This window comes from Protopterus annectens, chromosome 13.part0, assembly GCF_019279795.1.
Source record: "Protopterus annectens isolate FY-2018-M chromosome 13.part0, PAN1.0, whole genome shotgun sequence".
NCBI lineage: Eukaryota > Metazoa > Chordata > Ceratodontiformes > Protopteridae > Protopterus > Protopterus annectens.
In genome coordinates this window covers 59213344-59231116 of record NC_056747.1, presented here as the reverse complement: position 1 = coordinate 59231116, position 17773 = coordinate 59213344, and the positions used below count along the sequence as shown (strand labels likewise).

General features: G+C 39.3%; 1 protein-coding gene across 1 annotated transcript in view; it reads right to left on the bottom strand.

Moving 5' to 3' along the window:
• SPPL2B (signal peptide peptidase like 2B) overlaps positions 1-17773 on the bottom strand; it is an 859053-nt gene that overhangs the window by 94572 nt on the left and 746708 nt on the right. The gene's annotated exons all lie outside the window — the stretch shown is intronic.

The window sequence follows — 17773 nt, the reverse complement described above, 5'->3', positions numbered from 1 at the left end:
GGTGTGGAATATGTTTACTAGAATGGAGACACCTATTCATTTTCTCTGACATTACTCAAGAAATGCAAACAAGATTCCCTAACTGGGTACTTGGCTTTCTGAAGTCTTTTTTCTCTGATGTGGACCGACTGATGCACTGACTGGTACTCTGCTTCAGGCTCCGGCTGCAAGAAGGAACAGAGATCATGGCGCCGGCCGACTCCCCTTATACACGAATGTACTGACATCAGTTAGGGTGTCAAGCTGTAAGAGGTGGGACTTTTTTTTTCTGGTAGTCAGACAAGCCAAGGGCTTCCACAGAAGGAAATCTCATAAGTCAGGACTGCATCAGTAAAACACGAAGAACATCTAAGGCTGACACAGATCTTTAAATCTGCTGTGAAATACATGTGGCTGAGAAATGTTGGTGAGTGAAATCTAGGACTCAACCCCATCTACAGTGCAGTACGATCAGCTGGTGTGTCTTCATATTCGTTAACATTCAGAGCAGTAGGCTGTATGACTGAGGAAAAGCTTATGTGCTGAATTCCAGATGTGCAGTACATAATGCTAACAAAAGACTTAATGGTTACAAGACACTAAAAAGGGTTACAAAAATTAGAAGAGTTCACAACAGTACAAAAAGTACATTAAAATACATCCAGTCTACAAACACTTATACAAGGTAACCCTCTATATATGTCTGCCCTTCTAAATTTTGAGTACAGTTACAGCAGCCACTGTCAGGTAATCACTGGGTGAAATTACTGAACTAACTGCGAAAATTAGATCATGAGGGCTGACAGGAACACACTTCTGTAAGGCTGCTACACACACTGTTAACTGTTTATTTAAGAAAGTACAGTTGTGTACACTTACCATAAATGTAGATGTTCGAGTGTATTCACTGTTGTAGTCATTACATTTGGGTAATCTGCTGGCAGGTTGCCCTCAGTCGGCCTGAATTCCAAAGTCTTGGGTCCTGTGTCGGTTGCTGTCTCGTCTTCCACGACGTCACGTCGTCAGGTGTATAAAAACATGCAGCCGACACCATTTTCTTTAGTTTTTCTTGCCCCAGATGTCAGGTGCCCCCAAAAGGGTAGCAAATATATATATATATATATATATATATATATATATATATATATACACATATACATACATACATGCATCAATATAAACTTTACCTTCATCTACAAGCAAATACACCACATAGGTTGTAGAAGATAGAGAAGGAAGATAAACTCAAGAATGACTGGGGGATGGCGGGCGGGTAACCTGGACTGCAACAGTGAATACACTCGAACATCTACATTTATGGTAAGTGTACACAACTGTACTATGTTTTTTGTGTTTTACTGTTGCAGTCATTACATTTGGGCAGAATCCCAAAGCTATGGCTGGGAGGCTGGAGCTAAACATTAGATGCGGCTATAAGGCCCTGCAGAACTGCAGTGGCAAAGCCTGCCCTGGACAGAGTATAGAGGCAAATGATAATGCTTTGTAAAGATGTGAACATAACTCCAAGTAGCAGCCTCTAGAATGTCTTTGGTTGGTACTCCTCTGAGAAAGGCTGCTGATGTAGCTGCAGCTCTGGTGGAATGGGACCTAATGCCCTTGGGCACAGGTTTACCATGGTGTAAGTAGAATAAACAGATGCAGTGGCTTATACACTTTGACATTGTCTGCTGTGAAATAGCCTTTCCTTCTGATCCTGCAGCATATGTCACTAGTAATTGCTCAGTTTTTCTTAAAGCTTTAGTCCTGCTCAAGTAGAATCTAAGCCGTCTGTGTATGTCCAAGGAATGCAGAATTCTCTCCCCCTTGTTCTGCGGATTTGGATAAAAGGTTGGCAGATGAATTGTTTGGTTAAGAGCCACACTAGAAACCACCTTAGGCATGAATGTAGGATTTGTTCTCAGAGACACCCTGTCTAGGTAAAATATGATAAAAGGCTCTACAGCCATGAGGGCCTGTAGCTCTGAAACTCTTCTTGCTGAAGTAATTGCTAGTAGCTGTTTTCCATGATATGAACTTTATATCAGCGGTGGCAGCTGGTTCAAATGGAGGCAGGGTGAGCTTTTCCAATACAAAATTAAGGTCCCATGCAGGTAATGGTGCTCTTTTACGAGGCCTTAAATTTTTGGCTCCTCTAAGGTACTGCTTTAGTAAAGGATGAGAAAAGATTGGTGACTCTGTATTGCAATGAGCCGAAATGGCAGAGGCATGGATTTTAATTGAAGAGAAAGATCGGCCTTTGTCAAGCATCTCAGTTAAGTATTGTACTATCTGAGGAATATTTCGTTCTGCTGTATCAGTTCCTTGTGCTTGATTCTAAGCACAGAATCTCTTCCATTTATCAGCATACGATTTTCTAGTACTAGGCCTTCTGGCTTCCAAAATGACATCCATCACAGCTTTACTGAGAGGAGTTGTTTGTATAACTACATGAACAGCCATGCTGCCAGGTTCAGTGTCTGGAGTTGGTTGTGCAGGATCTGATTGTTTTGCTGGGACAGTAGTTGAGGTCTTTGAGGTAAGGTCCAAGCTGGGTATGAAGACAATTTCCTTAGGACTGGGTACCAGTATTGGCGGGGCCAGTCCAGGGCAATTAGTATCATCCTTGGTTTCTCTTGTCTTGACTTTTAGGAGGACCTTGAGAAGAAGAGGCAGAGGAAGAAAGACGTAAACTGATTAGGTTTTTCCAACTGAAGGATAGGGCGTCCACTTTCCATGCTTGTCTGTGATAAGTCCTTGTGCAGAATCTTTTCAATTGATAATTATGAGGAGAGGCAAATAGATCTATGTCTGGGCTCCCCCACTTCTCTGTTATCATGCTGAAGACTTGTGGATTTAGTTTCCACTCGTGAGGGTCCATAAGGTTTCTGCTTAAATCATCTGCGAAAGTATTTTGCTTTCCTGGCAGGAACTGAGCTTGGAGATGTATTTTGTAGGTTAAAGCTGTGTCCCACAGTGCCATGGCTAATCTGCAAATGGGGTAAGAGTGTGTGCCCCCTTGCTTGTTTATATACCACATGACCGCGGTGTTGTCCGTCTATCAGTAGTTGTTCTGGATGAAGCATGTCCTTGAAAGCTGCTAGGGCATTTTGAACAGCTAGCATCTCTTTCTGGTTGATATGTAGATGCATTTGTTTTGGGGTCTATTATGCCCTGAATGCATCTTCCTGCCATGTGGGCCCCCCAGGCATAATCTGATGCATCTGTTGTTAAGGTTTGGCTGGCAGGGGGTAGAGTGAAGGCCCGTCCCATATTTTGGTGACATGCCTTTGCCCACCATAGTAACTCCTGTTGTAGACAGAGTATGAGAGGAATCATTGTTTCCAGACTCTAAGAATGTTGACTCCATAAACATTTTAGGTACCACTGAAGTTTCCTCAAATGCAGTCTCGCATATGGGATCAGTAGGATGCAGGATGCCATGAATCCCAAAGCCTGTAGAATTTGTCTTGCAGATAATTGGGTTTTTGTCGCCATCAGTTTGAAGTAAATAGTCAGTTGCCTTTGCTTGTCTGGCGTGAGCTAAGCCATCTGGGCAGTTGTATTCAAGCTTGCACCCAGGAATGTTATCTTTTGAGGGGGTACCAGTTGTGATTTCTTTTCGTTTATTGTGCACCCTAGGCATGTTAGAATCCTTTTCACAAATGCCAGGTGTTGAAGAAGAATGTCCTTGCTCTCTGCTTGAATGAGACAATTGTCCAAGTAAGGGTATATTTGTATACTTTTTTGTCTGCAAAATGCAATTACTGGTGCCAGGCACTTTGTAAAGACCCTGGGCGCAGTAGATCAGCCAAAGGGCAGTGCAGAAAATTGGTAATGCATTAAGCAAGCCTTGAATCTGAGGTATCTTCTGCACAACTGTCTTATTGGGACATGCAGATATGCCTCTTTTAGGTCTAATGTCACCAGCCAAGCATTCTTGCCCAGCATGGGCAGAAGATGCTGTAAAGTCAGCATTTTGAATTTTGGAATGTCCAGGTATGTGTTCAAAATTGATACATCCAGTATTGGCCGCCAGGCTTCATCCTTTCTGGGCACCAAGAATAGTCTTGAGTAAAAACCTTGTCCTTTTTCCTGTTCTGGTACTGGCTGAATGGCCCCCATTATCCATGAGGGATGTAACCTGTTTCGGTGCCTCTGCCCACTGATTTTTGTGCAGATCTGGCCAATTGTTTGCCATTGGCAGTGTGTGGAAATGGAATCTGTATCCCTGTGACACTATGTTTAGTACCCACTTGTCCTGGGTTATTAACTGCCAGTTTTGAGCAAAAAGTGCTAACTTTCCCCCTAAGGGTGCTGCCAAAAGATAAGTGCTTGGTATAGGCAGAGGGAAGTCATTGGGACTGTTTTCTGAGGTTTGCTCTATCTCCTCCAGATTTGGAGGTAGAAGCTCCCCATTGCTTTGACCTGTATGAATCTTGCGCCTGGTATCTGGAACCCTTAGGGTGTCTGGATTTGCCCCTTTGAGCTCTGTCTGACACAGGAAAGGACTGATTCTTTGAAGGCCAGTGTCTATTGAATCTTGGTGGCTGCACTTGTAAGAAGTCTAACAGTTTGCATAGACTTAGCTTTGTCTTCCATTTTCTTTAAAACCTCTTCTGCCTTAAAACCAAAGTATCATGCTGTAAAGGTGCATCTAACAATTTAGCTTTAACATGATCACGCAAATTCTGTTCCTTTAGCCAGGCATGCCTCCTAATCACAGATCCAGTAACTGTGGCCCTGCAGGAGGCCTCTAAGGAGTCAAAACCACATTGCAAAGTATGCTTTCCAACCTGTTCAGCTGCATACAATAATTCCTGCAATTCTTTATTTTCTGCACATTCAGAAATCATCATTTTCTGTTTCAGCAATCCCATAACATGTTGTTGATACTTAAGCATATGAAATTGACAGTTTAAGGCTCGGACTGCCAAGGTTGCAGATGTATAAACCTTTTCCCCATCTGTCCAGTGCCCTTGAATCTCTGTCAGAGGGGGTAGGATTTTTTTGCTGTTGAGGCCTTAACTCCCTTTGGACCCTGTGAAATAGCTTCAGGATCAGCAGCAGGGTTTCTAAATAAAAATTTATATGAGTCAGGGACCCTGTAATATCAGTCAGGCTTACTGGGAGCCAGAGGTAAGTAGTCAGGGGTCAAGCTTGACTCTGGAAACACATCATCCACAATGTCTAAAATGGGGGATGGCTAAAGGCCTGTGCTGAGGGAGAAGGAAATCCCTGAACCTCTTTTTTGATTTTGAGAAATCTTGACTCTCCCAGTGAAAATGCTCCCTCAAAGTATGCAAGGTTTCCCCAAATAAATAATCCTCAGGAGGAGAAGCAGATGGTAGAGACTCCTCTGCATCAGAATCCTCATAGGGAGGTACAGATGATTCCTAATCAGAAGAAATAGAAATCTGATCTGAAGATTCATAATCAGTGTCTTGCCTAGGCCTCTTATCTGGAGGGGGATGGGTACCCCTGATCAAGGTAATAAGGTCTTCAGCCATTTTGATCATCTGTTTTTTAGGCATAGAGGCCTGTGCACGTGGCTCATGCATCGGTTTTTTAGTTTTAGAAGTTGCTTTTGTCTTTGGTTTTGCAGCTGTCGTCGGTTTGATATACAAATGTTGAGGTCTGAACACACCCTCAGAAGCCGGTGCCTGCTCAGTGGCTCCGGACCCATCCGAGGGAGATACATCTGTCGGTCCAATACCTTGAGTATCTTGCAGCATGCCGGACTCTGCATGGGTGTCGGTAGAGGCCTGCGACTCTAAGGTAGCTGGTATCAGGGGCTGCGAAAGCGCCTCACTGAGTACCGGCAAACCGGCGACTGGCTTAGGAGAAGCTTTGTCGTTGGTTTTGGATCTCGACCGCCTTTCTCTGTCCTTTTCTTTGCGTTTTTTTATGTACTCTGGTAGTTGGATTTCTACCCGACATTTCTGGGTAGTTAAATGTTTCCAAAATACTTTGAGGCAAAAATATACCAACGCTTAATAGTGCGTTGGTTAAAATCTAGGACAAAACCGACAGCCAGGCACATTGTGATCAGAGCCTAGGCAAGGAATACAGTTTAAATGGAAATTCTTATGAGGTATTTGCTTCCCACAAGTAATACAATTATTAACTTTTTCTGACATTGGAATGGAGCAAGAAAAAAGTTTCCCCAACGGGGTACTTAGCTTTAGTGAAGACTTCGGTTCTGAAACTCAAACTCGAATATTTCAGTAGTCGGCTGACCGGCACTTGCGAAATGCTTCTGCTTCGGGCACCGCGCGGCAAGAAAGACTGAAGAAAATGGCGTCGGCTGCATGTTTTATACCCCTGACGACCTGACGTCATGGAAGAGGAGACAGCAACTGATGCAGGACCCAAGACTTTGGAATTCATGCCGACTGAGGGCAACCTGCCAGCAGATTACCCAAATGTAATGACCGCAACAGTGAAACACGAAGAACATCAGCAAAGCACAGTACCCTAACCCTACCCTAACTGATGTGATTTCTAAAATAAATTTCCAATTTATTCATTATAGCAGTAACATGCAACATTTTGAAAGCTGCGCTATAATTAAGACTTTTGCATTAATTACATCCAAAAAAAGGAGTTTCCCTGAACAGAGGTACAATGTTTGTGTTAAACAGTTATTTGGCAGTTTGCTTCAGCTACAACAGGGGGAATTTTACACTCTTTACAACTCCAGGTTTGCCATGTTCCAAAGTTTGACTAATGACAGTGTTAAGGCTTGGAAGGAGGCAAAGACGGAACAGATCCTCTAGTTAAACATAAAAATAAAACAACTCTTGGAACTTTGCTTTGGGAACTAAAAATCAGCAACAATAATTCTTAAGCAGTATACAACACACATAATGCTGTGCAAATGTACTGCTGACTAATTCTGACTCAAATTCCTTGACTACAGCAAACTGGTTACAAATATGCATATGTAAAAAAAAATACAACAGAAGGTGATGGACATCAATACCCAAAGTGAAAATAAAATGCTGCATAAACAAATGGCTTTGTTCAAAGATGCACTTTGATATTAACAAAAGAAAATACAGAAAAAAATATAATTGGGATGCAGTTGTTCTGGGAATAAACAAGGAGCAAGAGAGCATTAGAAACGGACAGGTGAGGAAGGGGATAACATACTGCAGGACTACAGCTGTAGACACACCCAAGAACAGGATCATTACTAATGCCTGTTGGACAACTGCTACTAGAATCAACTTAAGGAAAAGAAGAACTAGGCTGGTGCTCTGAAATGGTCATGAACACAATTACCATAAGCAAATAAACACAATTACCATAAGCAAATAAACAATCACCAAACTGCGGGGCTTACCATCAATTAACAAATGGAGTTTGCTCCACCACAACTAAGCTATTCTAGGTTTCAGGATGTCAAAAAGAAAACAAGACAGCATCTCAAAACTCTCTAGCAAGAAGGCGTGGCCAAGATGTCAGTCTGATAGCAGCAGAAATCCATAGCTATGCTTAGATTTCAATATCCTGACAGGAAATATACTTTAATTTTTAGAAAAATCTAAGTAAGTATACTAAAAGTTAGATTAGCATAGACTCTATTATTTTCTAAAAATGAACACGTAGTCAAGAGAATTTTTTTTAATTATTCCTGGCAAGAAGTTTTCTACTAGAGACCTCAAGATGAGCATCTCTAAGAACCCACACCAGTAGGGTGCAGTGAAGAAAGAACTACATCTTACAATAACAAATATCCAAGAACTGTCACTCAAAATGGACAAATTCGAAAACAAAATGGATATTATCAAACAAGAATGCAGTAAACAACTGGAACTTCTAAATGGAATAGGAAAAAAACAATCTGAACAAATTCTTGCCTTAGAGGAAACAGTGACTGACCTAGATACTAGAGTGACAGAAAATGAACATCACAATGAATTTCTTCTGAAACAAAACACCAGGCTGATTGAGAAACTGGAAGACCTTGAAAGTAGATCAAGGAGGAATAACATAAGAATATATGGAATTCCTGATAAAGAAGAGAGTGTTAACATTCTTCAATTCCTCAATAAGTGGTTTTCATCAGCACTAAACATGCTTGAATCCCTCTCTTTTGGAATTGGGAGGGCTCATTGGTCCCTGGCAAATCCAGCTTCATCTCCAAGTTCATCTAACCCCAGGTCTATAATAGTTAGATTTATTTCCTCACAAGACAAGGACTTTAGTGCTGAAATCAGCTTGAAGTAATTCCCCTATCAAGATGGGTTTAAAGGTTATTCGTTTCGACAATGACTTCACCTCTACAGTCATATCCTAAAGAAAGGAGTATACTCCTCTAGTTAAGTCCTTGAAAAAGGCCAATATTAAAGCTCAAATAGTTTTTCCTGCAAGAATTACCTTGCCAGAAGAAGTGAAGATTTTTGATTCCCTACAAGAAGCAGTAGAATTTATCCAAAAGAAGAAAATACTGTCGGACACAGAAGAAATGGAATGGTCATCCCAGAGTTTGAAGAGACAGGCAACAAAAAATGGATGGTCTGTGAAGGAATGAGCAAACAAAACTAAGAAACTAAAGGACAAATGAATACATTCCTTCTAATTTTAAATGCTTTGTTTTATGAATCATAATATATTGGGCAGGCGACAGTAAATGAGTTGTATTTGAAGGTCGAGGGTGCAGTACTTTGAGCTGTACACAAGGACAGTCTGCAAAAATAAATGTTGTAAAGGAAGTGAGGTCAGCAAAGGCAAAAATCTGAAAGGGAGTCAGCAGAAAAGATTAACAGGGAACATGAAGGCACATAGGTATGTAGTAGAAGGAAGAAAAAGAGGTCCGGCTGTGTATAAAAGGGTTGGAGATCTTTGACAACTAGGAAAAAGAGACAGAGGTATTGAGTGAATATTTTTAATTTTTTTATGAAGGAAAACAAGGGGAGGGTACCGTGCAGAGAGAGAGGTAGGGCATTATTCGGAAAGTAGTGTACAGGGAAATTAGGAAAGAAATTAAAAGATGTTGAGAAGGAACTAGCTTTTGCAGTAAGGGAAGATAAAGTATAAAGATTAGGTGGGATGCCTCCCAGGAAATTCTGGACTCTGGCCAGTATATGTTAGCATGTCCAAAGTAGACGTTTTTAAATATTTTAAAGAATCTAAAGCTCTAAAATAAATCAAGCTAATCTAGTAAAAATTTTGTTGGGAAGCAGAAGACATTAAGTCTGCACTTTATCTACTGTGATAGTAAGCCTTTATCAGGATCAGTCGGTACATGCATCTTTCAGTTTCATAGTTTTTCTGACTCATTCTTTTATTAATGACTGAGAGCAGCACCTTTAATACTGACATTTCTACTAGCAGTTTACTTAAACCCCCTCCCTTTTTTTTCTTTTGTGATTACTTAGCATCATTCAGTGAGCAGTGTTGCTTTTTCTCACAAGACTTATTTACCCTCATCAGTTTTCTTTAGCACCATTATTCTGTCCTTTTTGTGACTCTTTTTAATATATAAAATATTTGATAGTCATTCTTGATTTGTTTGTCTGCTTGTACCACTGTTTGGGCCTTTGTTTTTCTATCTACATTGCTTGCTTTTGTATGCTTAAATTAGTACTGCTCTTACCTTGTCTTTCTTTCTTTCCTTACTGTTGTGTGTTTTCCTGTGTTCCCTCTTTTTGTTTTGTGTTTTTCTCTTGCATGCCACAGTTACCTTTTTGCTAGAGCTTTTTTTCCCCCCAAAAACATTTTTATTTTGTTTTCATTATAAACATACGCAAATATACATATAACAAATACAATAAAACAATAACAAAACTATTTACAATATGTACACTCATCCATGATAAACAATCATTTTATCCATGAGAAGTTATCAGTATTTGTTCAAAAGGTATTGTTTACTTTTCCAGCTCAAAGTAATAACTTTTCTGGCAATTGCAAGAATTGACCAGAGTAAGTGAATCTGAGATTTAGATATTACATTAGGTATAGGTACACTGAATAGGATTAGTGAGTCAGAAATAGGACAGTTATCAGACCATAAAGCATTTACAAAATATCTGAAGTCTTTCCAGTACTGAACAACATTTCTACATTCAATGAACATGTGAACCCAGTTGGCCTCTAGTAATTCATCACATTTCCAAGACTTCCTTTCACTGTTTTTGAGTATAAGATTTATTTCATGTGGAGTACAGAAACTCCTATTCATAAATTTCCATGTATACAATCTCCAATATAATGAAGAGGTACCATACGTAGAATTCAATAACAGTTTTTTGGATTCAGACATTTGTTCTCCATTACTTTTTACATAGTAATTCCAAAAATCTGAATCAAACTTTAGAGTGTCTTCGCTTAGTGTCTTAGAGATGAGAGATACTTAATTTTTGATTATTTGTCTTTTCAAGACACCTAATAAAAAGTTGAATCAAACTAGGTATAGATTTAGTCTCCAGGTTCATTGATAGTCTTATTTTCTATAAACTGCCGTAATGAGTGTATAAACAACCAGCTGTCTTGACTATTATCAAAACTACATAAGAGAGTTTAGTGGTTTAATACTCTTATTTTCAATAAACCGATGCCAGAATATCAAGTCATTTTCCATTAATTTTTGCATCGCACTGATGTTGAAAGAATCTAGGCAATCAGGGGAGTATGCTAAGGGAATATAAGAAATAGAAATTATTTAATGTTGTAATTACAACCAATTATATTTTTAAAGTTATTAAATATTTGATTAATGCCATAAGAAAATGACAGGGAAGCAAATAGTGTGGGAAGAAATAGACAGGGAATTGTTATGGCTAGGCTTGTATAGGCCCCTAGGGCCGATAGCCTAGTACCAACCTATGAATCAAACTTATTAAATAAACAAAATTCATGTAAAAGCCAATGAACTCTACTTATTCCATACTGTTCTTTAAAAACTGATTTTCTATACTTCTGACATCAGTTTTATAAATCTCATGTATTGTTTTCCAGCCAGATATATAGGTAGGTGTGATCCAATGTAATATTACATTAATTATAACTGACTTGGAATAAAGATCTAAGCTAGGGAATGCTATCCCATTACTGTTCCAAGCTCTAATGTGTCATTTATATGCAATCCTAGGTTTTAAGGGGAACCATAAAAATGTAAGTAGCATGGAATCTAATTTTTTAAATACGTTTTTGAGAGGGGAGTAGTATCAATGACGGCATATAAAACAATATTTTAGATAAAATTATCATTTTAATTAAAGAAATCCTATCCTCCATTGTGAAGAACATTTTATTCGATCTTTTGATTAGTTCACTAATGGTGGTTATTAAATTACTGTTGTTTAGTTTAACAGACTCTTTCAATGTACTCTTTATACTGACACCCAACTATTCTAATACATCATTCTCCCCATTAAACAGGCTATTCTCTCTCTTAGGTTTTTGTTGATCTTTTTGTTAATTAGCAATGTTTTTGGATTTATTATGATTAAATTTTAAGCCCTGAAATTCTTTCAGACTTGCTTAAGGTATTTATAACATCATGCAAAGAACCATCAAATGTTAACATATCATTAGCAAATAATTGTATCTTAGGACAATAGTCCTTATTAATTTGAAAGCCTTTTATATTTTGCTTGTTTCTGATATATGTAGCAAAAGGTTCCATTGAAAGAGCAAACAATAATGGTGACAAAGGACAAACTTGTCTAATTCCCTTGAGGATTTCTAGTGGTGAGGCTAGACATGATCAGATTTTCACATAAGCTTGTGCCCCACTATAAATTTTCATTAATAAGTTGACAAAATCTGAGGAGAATTCAAAACCAATCAGAATTCTTTGTCGATAAAACCAATTAACAGAATCAAAAGCTTTTTCTATGTCTAGGCTGACAATAGTTTTTTTTTTTTGTATTTGCATGCTATGTCTATTAATGATAGTAATTTAATAATGTTATTTTGCACTTTTCCATGAAGAATGAACCCTGTCTGATCAATAAGTATTAGATTAGGTAATATTTTCTTGATCCTATGAGCTAATACTGTCATGAAAATTTTATAATCAGTGTTTAGTAATGAAATTGGCCTATATGAATCACAAGATTTGGGGTCTTTACCTTGTTTTAATATGGGGGAAATAATTGAGCATTTCTATGATGGGGGTGTTATTCATTTTTGCATAACCATAATAAAGGCACTCATCATTTTCTTTATTATATATTCAGGAAAAGTCTTATATAGTTCAGGGATTATTCCATCCAGTCCTGGAACTTTTTTATCTTTTAATTTTTTTATTTGCTCTTTCACTTCTGTTAGCGTTATTTGTTTATTTAAAATGTTATTTTGTTGCATTGACACCTTAGTAGTTATATTTTCTTGACTAAAAGTTATTTTTTATTACATTATCTGTCTCCAAAAGTGGTGTGTTATTATTTTACATCTTTATAGTAGTTTTAGAACACTTCTAACATATCCATTAAGGTATATGTACACTTAACCGAACCATCACTTTTATATTTAATCTCATTAATAAGATTTTGTTTATTTTTTGGATCTTAATGCTATTTTATGTAGATATTTGGGGGATTTACAGCATAAGATTGTAATTTCAAGTTTTCCAGGTTTATGGTTACATCATGATTCAGAACTTCTAAGTATTTTTGATTTAACTTAGTAATTTAGTTACGTGCTACTTTATTTGGTTTTGCGTCCATTTTTATCTTATCTATGTTTTTTTGTAAGTCTAAAAGTTCTTTGTCCCACTCTCTCCTTTTTCTAAGGTACCAAGATTTTATTCTACTATATATATATATATATATATATATATATATATATATATATATATATATATATAAACATTAAAGGTGTCCCATAGTATAATATCAGTCACTTCACCATTACCATTTCTTTCCATAAACATGTCTATTTCTTTCATTATCCATTCCCTAAAGTCATTTAACTTAGTTATGTAAGCAGAAATTCTCTGTAGAAATCTTAAATCATCTGTATGTGTAGTTAATGTAAAGTTTATAGCATTATGGTCTGAAAGTGGACAAGTCATTATAGATACCTCACTTATTTTAGAGTACATATTATTTGATACTAAGACCTTGTCAATGTTTGTGTACCACATCGATATGAATAGTGAGTATAGAATAAGGAATAATGTTCTCTTAGACCATGTATATCTTTAAGGTTCATCTGGTTTATAAAGTCATTTAACTTATTGGCTTGAGATGTTAGTTTTATTTTACCATTTTTAGAAAGATCGTTGCCTGATAATAGGCAGCTAAAATCACTTGTTGCTATAATTTCGCCTTTTGTATTTAAAGTAATCAGGTCCAGATATCTGTCAACATATTTAGTACTCAGTCCTGGTATCCAGTATGTATTAATCAAAGAATAATACTTCCTATTGATTTCCAAAATAACCATGCTTAGCATCCCATCTTTATCTGAAATTGTATCTATAATTCTTGGCATAGTATAAGTATTTCTCCATAGAATAAGAGTGTCCCTTCTCTTAGTCTTAAAACATGAATCAGCCAGAATATTGTAGTCACTGAATGAGTATTTTTGTAGATCTTTTTTTAATAGATGGGTTTCCTGTAAAAAGATGATCTGGGCTTTATGCATATTGACATATTTAAACAAACCAGCTCTTTTGACATTATTGTTCAAACCATTAATATTTAATAAACATTTACAAGCCATTGACTATAATGTGTATGTTATTACTAACTGAAGGACCTTTCTTCCGTTGTTGTTGCTTTTCCCGGTTAGGGGTCGCCACAGCGGAACTCCGGTCCGCTAATGATTGGCAGTAGATTTTTACATACTGGCTTGCCAGGCCTGACGCACAACCTTCAACGAAGGTACGCCCATTCACGCATGTCTCCATACAGAAGACGCTTTAGCTGAGAATCACACAGGACGTCTTACTGTGAGGCGACAACACTACCACAGCACCACCACCGCAGCTATATAAAGACCTTTATTCCGTGTTGACTTGAAATCTACTGAAAACTTACTTATGGATGCATAACGTGTATTAAACACTACTTTCAAAAACCCAAAATCATTTACAAACGCATACATGAAAAAAGAAGTTGTATACTCACCATAACATTCTATGTTTGCAGTCCATCTCGCCCTTCATTCTTACATGTGGGTTCAGAGCCGATCCTCGGCTCCGACTCAGCCGATTACAAAGCTCGAAGTCTCTAAGTTGGCTCGTGGCAAGGTAGGTATCCCATAATGCAGTGGTATCAATCCTCAGATCTTGTTTGCTGCTAACTATAATAGAAAATAGTTATACTGTAACCCTCAGGTACAGGAGAAACAATAGTGAAAGATCTCCAACATAAGGAAGAAGCAAAATTTTCCTACTAGGTCCTCTAGGACTATATGGATGGGGGTAGGTGGGTGGGTTCATAAGAATGAAGGGCAAGACGGACTACAAACACAGAACGTTATGGTGAGTACATAACTTTTTTATGTTATGTAGTCCTATCTCGCCTTCATTCTTACATGTGGGACATCATCCCTAGCAACTTTTTCTCGGGTGGCTCACGGGAATACACTCTAGCACCGTGGAACCAAAGGAAGCTCTGTCCCTGGAGGCCAAGTCAACTTTCTAATGAGTAATAAAAGCATGTGGGCTTGCCCAAGTTGTGGCTGCACAAATACTGTCCATTGAAATCCTGGCTTGAAAGGTAGTGGATGCTGCTACTGATCTGGTTGAGTGACCTGTAACTCTGGAGGGGAATTCCTTGTTATTGGAAGAGTATATAAAAGTTATGCAATTAGAAAGCCAATTAGATAATGTGATTTTAGAGACTGGCATACCCTTTCTTGCCTCAAAAAAGAATATGAATAACTAGTCTGACTTCCTGAATTCTATAGTTCTGTGGAGGGAGAACCTCAGTTGCCTATGTACATCAAGTTGGTGAAGTCTGTATTATGCCTTGTTGGCATGGTTAGGGAAAAATACTAGAAGTTCAATAGTTTGATTAATATTGGATTGGGAGCAAATCTTAGGGAAAAAGGAAGGGTTGGTTCGAAGAGAAACCCTGTCTTTTTGGAAGATGAAATAAGGAGCTTTAACTGAAAGCGCTTGTAGCTCTGAAACTCTTGTAGCTGAGAGGTTATGGCGACCAGAAGAATTGTTTTCTAAGAGAGGAATTTTAAAACGCAAGTGGATGAAGGTTCAAAGGGTGGTGAGGTTAAGTGCGAAAAGACAAATTTAAACCCCAAGGAGCGGCAGGTTCTTTAAATGGAGGTCTCAGTAAGGAAATGCCTTTCAAAAAGGCTTTACACAGTCTATGTGCCATCAAATTAGGCGTCTGCTGTCCTAAGTGGAAACTGAAGATAGCTGCTAGCTGAACTTTAATTGTGGCAACAGCTGAGCCTTGTTGGAAGAGTTCTGAAAGGAAGTCTAAAACTAAAGAAATTGGGGCAGTGAAGGGATCTGTGTTTCTGGTCTGCACCCAAAAAGAAAATCTTTTCCATTTATTAGCATATAATTTTCTGGTAGAAAGCTATGAAAGGATATCAAGATACGTTTTACTGCTGGAGTGAAATCCTGAAGTCTGACTAAGGTTGGAAGTGGAGCAGCCAAGCTGTCAAGTTGAGGGTGTGGAGAGAGGGATGGAAAGTTCCTGACATATGTGTCAGCAGGTCTGGAACTGGGTCCAGAATCCATGGGTGCTCCAGTAGATGAGGCGTGAGAAAGGGGAACCAAATATGATGAGGCCAGTATGGAGCAATGAGAATCATCTTGCTTCCCAAGGATTTTGCTTTCTGAATGACTTTTAATATGAGGGGAAATGGGGGAAAAGCATAAAGAAGTCCCGAGGGCCAATTGTGAACAACTGCACCTCTCTGTCCCCCCACCGGAAGTGGGGGGGGGGGTCAGGGCAAAGTAGCCCTTGCATTTGGCATTCAAAGGGGTGGCAATAAGATTGCAGCAAAGCTGGCCCCATTTGCAGAAGATCTCTTCCGCTACGTTCTGATTCAGAGACCACTCGTGAGGCATCAAAATTGCCCTGCTGAGCTCGTTGGCTATCACACTGGACTTTCCTGGGATGTCCGTTGCGACTAGAAAGCATTGGGAAGATATTGTCCACTGCCAAACCCTCGACAAAGTGGGCATGATCTGGTTCCTCCTTGTTTGTTTATATACCATACCACTGACATATTGTCTAACTGGATTGCAATCATCCCTAGAGGTAGAGAGTTGTGAACTGCTTGCAATGCCAGAAGCGCTGCTCTCATCTACAGAACACTGATGTACAAATGGGCCTGGTGTTCCTGCCATATGCCTTGGACCGTCTTTCCCAGGTAATACCCCCCCACCCTTTCTGGGAAGCATCCTGGGAAGCATCCGTGATCACAGTAGCAACAGGTTGATATGGGACAAATGGTCTCCCGATGGTTAACTCATTGGACTGAATCCACCAACGAAGATCCTTCTTGCAAGTTTCTGTTGTTATGATTGGGTGAGACAGAGTTCCTGAAGCGACCACTGGGAGAAGAGTAACCACTGTAGGACTCTCATATGCATCCTGGCTAATGGAACAAGGGTTATGGTTGAGGCCATTGTTCCCAGTAGTTTGAGCACGATCTTTGCTTTGACCTTGTGTTTGGGAAGAAGACGCAATATCTATTGTTTGAGATTCGCAATTCTGTCGGTGGGAAGGAGCGCCATCATTGAAACAGTGTCTATTTCTGCACCTATAAAAGTAACATGCTGACAGTGTGACAAGGCAGATTTTTGCAAGTTTATTGCAAGGCCTAGCTGAGCACAAACTTGTTGAGTCATGCCTCTGGCCTGTTGAAGTAGATGCTTGGTGGTGGCAATTAGGAGCCAGTCATCCAGGTATGGAAACACTCTGAATCCAAGACGTCTCAAGTGAGCAGTTACTACTGCCATGCATTTGAACACTCTGGGGGCTGTAGTGAAACCAAGGAGCAGAACATGAAACTGGTAGTGACTGGTCCCAGCCAGAAGCGCAAGTGACTCCTCGATGCTCTGTCCATTTTTATGTGGTAGTACGCATCTTGGAGGTCTATCGAGCACATCCAATTGTCTTTCCCTAAAATGGGGAGTATAGACTGCAGTGTCACCATTTGGAACTTGGACTTCTTTACTGATTCGATTAATTTGCTGAGATCCAATATGGGTCTCCAGTCCCCTGTTCTTTTTGGCGCTAAAATGAATCTTGAGTAAGTTCTGAATACTATCTGGTCTGCGGGGGCGGTTTGGATGATTCTTTTGTTTAGCAACTTTTGAATCGCTACAGTTGCTTGATCCCTGTAACTGGGTGGAAAATCCGGGATCTTCCTGGTTCAAGGACAGGGGTAGGAGAAGTGTATGGAGTATCCTCTGGATATTATGTTTTGTACCCACTTGTCTTTTGTGATATTGTGCCAGGCTTCTGGGTACAAAGATAAACGTCCCCCGACTGGCTCCAGAGTAGCACAGTCGGACCTCCTTTCAGGAGTGCTGTCATAGGGACCTCCGTGCACGGTCACCCTGGTTCTGTGGAGCCCCTCTGTCTCTGGTACAGCGTCTATCATTATTTCCTCCCACTCTGCCACTGGGGAAGGAATCACCTCATGCGTCTGGGAAAAATCTCTGGGATTTCTTGAACCACATCTTCCCACCTTTCTGCCCTTTAGGATAGGGTTTTGAAGGGATGGAAAAATGTACTCCAGCGGCAGAGAGAGTTTTCCCTTCCTGCTCACATCTGTTGAGTGTATCCTTAACTTTTGGTCCAAACAGTGAGGAACCGTCAAAAGGGGCATTTGTGAAGGTAGACTTAAA